Here is a 6,819-nt window from a genome sequence, read left to right as displayed (position 1 = left end):
CAAACTATTACAGTAAGATTCGCAATTCAGCGAGAGTGTGAATATTTATCAGTTTATGTGGTGTGCTGAGAAAAATCAGACGAACAATTTATAATAATTTTTTCTAAGTAGTTGCATTAACTTTAATATGTGAATTTATAAGTTTGCCATACATAAATTTTTTTTTAATTCGAATCGGCTCTGCAAACATAAGTTCGGATTATCGAGTTTTGACTGTATTTTAATTTTTAGTTTATTTCAAACTTGAATATTTCTAAAACTATCAAAGTTACATATAGCAATTAAATTCTTAAAATTTCTTATAAAAAACTATGTATACAGCTAAGGAAAATCTAAAACCATAAGTTTACCGATTTTCGAGCACTCAGGGGCTTCCAAAAGTACATCACTTCGTTATCACGATAGTTCCATAAAAGAGTTTTTAAAGGCATACAGTGACTCAAATAAAAAATCACATGTTGATTTTTTTATATTCGCATTGTTTAAGTTAAATTTTTTTGTTTTTTTTTCCTATAAAACTATTGTTCATGCTTTAACCAAAACCATACTTATGAATCTAAGTTTCAAACTGAACAAGAAAAAAATTAATTAATTAAAGTTTCGAACATATTAATCATAACACCGTGCGACCGTCAATTTTACACACGAAAAAAATTATAATTTTTTACCAAAGATCCTATTTCGAACTTCGAAGACCCATATCTCGATTTCGGAGGCTAACTTCGAAAAACGGAGAAATTACTTTTTTGCCTATGACTCAATCTCTTAAAAAAAATTGGTTGGGTCCAATACCCAGCCGAGTGCTGTACAGTGTAATGATTCCAGTATCTTCATTTATGTATATTGTAACTATCAATATCTTATAAGAGAAGTGTAAATTTTTTTTATCTAAAACTAATAAAGGTAGAAGGACGAAATTCGAAGATGTGGTAGTTGATATATATATATTTTTTAAATAAATATTGGAAATTTCCAAGGATATTCAAGAATAAGGTTTTAAAAGGACATTTTCAACACTTATTTGTCCTGGTGCACCAAAAAATTCACTTTTTTTAGCAACAGAATTTTTCCTTTTAATTTTACCCATATTGTTACTCTACAATGCATCAAATCTTTTAAATAATTTTTTTTATTCAATCATATCCCAGATATTTCAAAGTCCTTAAAAAAAATTACGTCAGAGATAAAAATTAAAAACAGGGTTCTACTATATTCGGCTCCTGGTTTTGTGAATATATTGATTTTTTCGTGTGTTTTAAAAATTTTTGGTTTTTGTCGCACGGTGTAATCTCTGTAAAGCTATTGTGTATGCAGTTTTACAACCCATAAATTTAGTATATTTAACAAATTGCATGGTTGAAGCATCTAAGTATTTGCCAGCGGGGTTATGGGGTTTTTTTTATATAAAAAAAAGCATTTATAAAAACATTATTTTTTTTTATTTGTATTAAATTCATGTTTATATGGAAAAAGTGCAAAACGCCGTCAGTAAAAAAAAAACTTATTACAAATGAACGCAATTTTTTAGCCGGTTGAGGTTTACATTTTATTGTACTAAGATTGTATGGGCAATAAAACTGCACTCCAAAAAATTTATCAAAATGTTTTGAAATTTTCTAAATGCTATAAAAGATTTGAAACTTTTATTAATATAATATTTAAAAAGAAAATAAAAATATTTTAGCAAGAAAAATATTGTGTATATAAAAAAAGAGGTGAGCACTTGTTTGAGTCACTGTATATCGAAACCTGGATGGGAAGATCGACCTAACTGGGATCCAGTCCTATTTCAGAATTTGGTTGAAGAAAGCCCTATATCAAAATGTTATTGAAGAACGCTCTATCTCAATACATTTCCGTTTGAGATAGGGCGTTTTTGAACCGAATTCCGAGATAGGACGTCCTTCAAACAAATTCTGAGATAGAGGGTTTTTCAATAAAATAGGGCGAACCGGCTGCCGAGATAGGTCGATCTTCCACACAGGTATCGATATCGTTTGAGATCTTTTCTTCATTTGAAAATGAAAAGTAGCAAAAGTCGAGATCTACAACTACTTACTACAATAAAAAAATATATATAAACAGCACGACAAGAAAATTTAAGGAAATTACAGTTATAAAACTCACCACAATTGGAACGCTGGCTTCTGCGGCAATACAAGTTTCAGATGATCAAAGTTTTCAAATGTAAATTTGTTAAGATTCAGAGAACACTAAATGGCTTATTCAAGAAAAATATTTCACTTTTTTGCACACTGTGGGAAATTCGAGTATGCACTAAGTATGTATTAGTATTTGACTTGCAACTTTATGTATCGATGATTTTCAACTGTTTTCTGCCTTTAGAAAATGTTTATTAATATTTTACTTATACTACCGTTTTTTTCTTCGCTTGTTGTATTATTTTTTAGAAACTGCACTTCTTATTTTATTTATTCAATACTTGGAAGAATTTTTTTTTTGCGTTTACGTCAAACCTACATACATGTGTATGTATTTAAGATTTGTAGATATGTATATGATAGGATTTCCTTCCTGTGTTTACAAATTCTTGCTTCAAATTTCGTCTGGCAACACAATGTAAACGCACTAAGTACTTTTATGGGCAATTATTTTGTTTTATTTTTGCAAAATAATCAGTTAATGTATTGTAGAGAGCACTCGATTTGAGTTTCTGCAATTTCAACTTTTTTTTTGAATAGTTTTATACTATTTTCAAAATTGCGGTTTTTAATTTTATTTTTCAACATTCAATGCCACCTTTTTTTGTAATTACTTACTTCACTTGTATTTCTACTTATGACTTTGATTTGTTTTAAATTTAGCTTTTATTTTAGCAATTCTTCACTCTTTCTTTCTCAATGTTTTGTCCTTATATTATATTAATATTTTTTGTTTTTTTTTAATTTTTTTTCGTGTTTTTCCTGCTACTTTTATTTAAATTCCAGTATCTGTGTATAGCGTGTTGCATTCACATGCCACTTTGTATTTCAGCTCTTTCAGAATTTGTTTGTTTGCTTCCGCCAATCAACGCGCTATTTCTCACCGAATATTTACTTATTTATGTATCTTTGCTTTGCTGTTTTCTTTATTTCGTCTTTTTGTTTTTATTTGCTCTCTCCTGTTTTGTTGGCACTTTCGCACAGCTAATGGGGCTGAGGCTGCTGCTATTTATTCGCTTATCAGTTCTTCTCTATTTCTAGACATACGCTTTTTAGCACTTTTGTTTTCTCCACTATCTTTACTTGGCACTTTACTTTGCTTGACACTTTGCGGCTTTCGGCAAATTAACTGCAATAAGCAAGTACATAGCTATTTTAGACTATTTGTTGGAGCGGATGAATGTTTGTATGGCACCAACGATGTGTTAATATTTTCTTCTGCAGGCGCGTAGCCGGGTGGGCGGCCTCCGAAAAACACACTTTGAGCAATTCACAGGTGTTTTATATTTGTAGGTATGGATTTATTTTTATTTTTATTTTTTTTTTTGTTTTTTTTTTGTTTGCTTTCACTTTACACCAAGGAGTATGCTGGCTTTTTATTGCAAATTCCAATACGGTACAATTGCATTAATATTTATTGCGATAAAAGTATGGTTATATATTTATGTATGTACAAATGTATTTAGGTATGTTGGCGTTGATTATGTGATAGCGTTGCGTTAATTTGTTGTTTGTGTGTTCATAGGTATGTAAAACGAGAACACAATACGCATATGTTTTTAGAAGAGGTGGAAGCTACTGTTGGATCGTTTTAGTCGAGGAGAAATATACATATATACGGGCACATGTGACGCAACTAAGCACTTTAATTTGAATTTTCCACAGTCTTTTTTTTTTGTGAAATACTTATTGTTTTGCGGAATAAGCCCTTTGGCGACAATAGCAATCAGTTCCGGACAAGACTCTTACATTTATTGCTTGCGTATTATTTCGATATTTTTGCGATTTTTTTTTTTTAACTACTGGGAAGCCTTAATGCACTTTCGGCACATCGATATGCTAAAAATAGCCAATTACACAAAAAATCGTCGGCGTAGACTACAAAAAGATTTGAAGTGCGCTTGGTAAATACTTTGCAGTTCACTTTATAAACACTGAGTTAGTATATACTAATGTAGATACATATGAGTTTACAGATATTTTAATGTTTTTTTTTATTTTTATTGGAAAATTTCACTCATTCCTTCTATTAAAGGCACACGAAACAGTCTGCAGTTCCGGTTTTTACGCCCAAAAATTTCAGTTCACTCTAACATTTACTTAAATTTTTTTGCAATTGCATAAATATGTATTTATGTATTTATTTGTTTTATAAAATGTTTCCTGCCGGTAGATATTTGCTGTAATTTGAGCAAGTAAAGTACTTGTTTGCTAAGTTATGGAAGTTTTTAGTTGCTTTTATTAAGCTTTTGCACCACGCAATATTTTTGAATTTGTAACTATGCAAGATAGGTCCAAATGCAAGATAACTGCAATAAGAAATTATAATATTAGCAGCGTCTGTAATGAAAAAGGAAAGTCATCTTCTAGATATGCAATTTTATACATAAGTGCAAGTAGATAGTATATACAGTCATGTGAAAAATGTTTAATGTTTTTAATTTTTTTTTTGTTAAATGCAACTCATTATCTAACACACAAACCATATAAACCTAACTTTCAAGTTTTGTAGAAGAACTAGAAAATTTCAAAAAAATTTTACATCTTTTTTATTAGGAATTTTTTAGAAAAATTCTAGAGCCCATTCAATTCTAGCTTTTTTTGCTCACGGTGTCATACATTTTTTTCATACAAATACTATGTTCGACAATTTTTTTTGTATGGAAGAAAATAATAGGCAAACAAATAAAGCGAGTTTTAAACTACTTGAAACTTGCACCTAGAAGCTTGCAAGCTAGAATTTTTCTGAAAATTTTTAGATTGTTGAATTTTTCTAATTTTTCTACAAAGTTTGAATTTTGGACTCACATGATTTTTGTTAGATAATGAGTTGTACTTTTATAAAAAAAAAATTAAACATTAAAAAAACAAAAGAAAAATAACCAAAACTGGTCAAAATGTTGAGTGCCCAACAAGGTAAGTTGAACAGTTAGTAGTGATTTGATTTTTGTTTAATTATTTATCCTCTAAAGTGTCAAGCAATATTATTATTTTTTCACAAAAATTCTTAATTACCTTCCAAAATGTATTTTCATCTGAAAAGGAAGCTATTGAAAATCATCTTTTTGAACGTTCGCTTAACTTAGGTGGACAAACGCTAATTATTGGGCCCTGCAAAGAATGGATTAGTGCTACTGGAAAGAAACAAATTTACAAAAAAAAGACGCACAAATTTTTGTTTTTGACTTTAAATTTAGAAAAAGCCTTCTGATATTTCACAAGGTCCACTGTTAAATGTTTGAAAAAAAAAAACATTGTTTGACACTTTAAAGACCATAAGCAACAAAAAAAATACACGTAAAGGTTGTTATTGTTGCTCTAATGCTACTACCTGTTTAATAAGCCTTGTGCGCGCCTATTATTTTTCACATGACTGCACATACATACATATGTACATACAAAGGTATGCGCCGCTGAAGCAGACTGATTTATTAAAAGTGACCATTATTGCATTTAATTCCCAGCTTTCTGTCTACACCCAAGCTACATACATATGTGCATACATACCAAATGAGCAGCCAACTCAGAAGCAAAAATAAAACAGACTCCACTAATCGAGTGGACAGTGATGGTGTTGCAGACAACGCTGACTGCCTCGCAGCTGTTGCAGCTCTTTGTACCCATGTGAAGGCTTAAAATAGATGCAGCCAACTTGTATTTTCCTCAATAAGAGGAAGTGGGCTGACAAATGTGTATGTAGTCTATGTATGCAGTTGTATGTTTGTAAAACGGCGGGCACACAAACAAGCTCTTCAAACGCCTGTACACTAGGCTTGCATATTAAATTTAAAAGACTTTTAAAAGAAAACTACTAGGGAAAAACTTGGCATACAAATTACAATTATAGTAATGTACAAATCTTCGATAGCACAGTGTCCGCCAAATGGCAATGACCAAGCTGCATGCGTATGTGTGTAGACAAGTGTGTTATCTATTGTCGCTTAATGTAGCAGACAGCCGGCTGGTAAGCATATTGGGCGTGCATATGCACTGCGTCCAGTGGATATTTTCTTCATTCTTGTCTAACCACAGCCCAAAAGAGGGGGCTTACAAATGTTTTTTTATTTTATATTTCAATAATTTGCATGGTCAAAAAGTGAAGAAAACATATGTATTTCACTTCCTTCTTGATGCGTCTGTCCCAAGCCAGCAGTCAACTTCCGCTTGCCGCGTACCCTGCACACACAAATTAACCATGGCTGCAGCATTTAGATAACCAAACACTCGTATTTCCTGGCAGTGTATTCCAATTAGATTTTGCTTCACTACAACCACTTCAGCGGCCATTTAATGGCTTTTGGTACGCGCAATACCGCTCTTATTTCCTATTTATTTAAACAAAAGTTTTTCGTTTTGCAATTGGGGACTTCCACAATATATATTAAACATACTAGAATATTCAAACCCTAAGTTCTTCTTTCTCCAACTTCTTCTGCTTTGTTATACAATTTCGGTTTGCCTTTTGTGAAGTTTTCGCCAGCAAATTGCACTACTCAATAATTTCTGTTTTTCGCGGTCGAATTTTCTTTTTTTTAGGTATGCTTCAAAATTATTGCTCTCCTCGCACAATATATTTAACACTTTCGAGTATAGAATACAAGATTTTGTACAAACTTCTGAAATAAATGCGATTTGGATTCGCGAAATTTTCTCTGCT

The 6,819-nt window shown here is 31.3% G+C and overlaps 1 long non-coding RNA gene across 3 annotated transcripts; it reads right to left on the bottom strand.

Annotated features, from left to right (window-relative positions):
* Positions 1 to 2,818: 2,818 nt before the first annotated feature.
* LOC108375586 (uncharacterized) lies at positions 2,819 to 6,813 on the bottom strand. Of its 3 annotated transcripts, none has more exons than XR_001849181.1 (2): positions 6,554 to 6,813; positions 2,819 to 4,502 (listed from the first exon to the last, which is right to left on the bottom strand). It is a non-coding gene; the product is annotated as an uncharacterized LOC108375586 (long non-coding RNA). The 3 variants fall into 3 exon arrangements; XR_001849180.1 differs by having other exon boundaries at positions 2,819 to 4,471; XR_001849182.1 differs by having other exon boundaries at positions 6,568 to 6,813.
* Between the last annotated feature and the right edge of the window lie 6 nt (positions 6,814 to 6,819).

Source organism: Rhagoletis zephyria, unplaced genomic scaffold (assembly GCF_001687245.7).
Source record: "Rhagoletis zephyria isolate East Lansing unplaced genomic scaffold, Rhagoletis_zephyria_1.1 Rzeph_scaffold_09146, whole genome shotgun sequence".
NCBI classification, from domain to species: domain Eukaryota; kingdom Metazoa; phylum Arthropoda; class Insecta; order Diptera; family Tephritidae; genus Rhagoletis; species Rhagoletis zephyria.
Note: the sequence above shows the minus strand (reverse complement) of the source record. Positions and strands in the feature narration are given on the sequence as shown.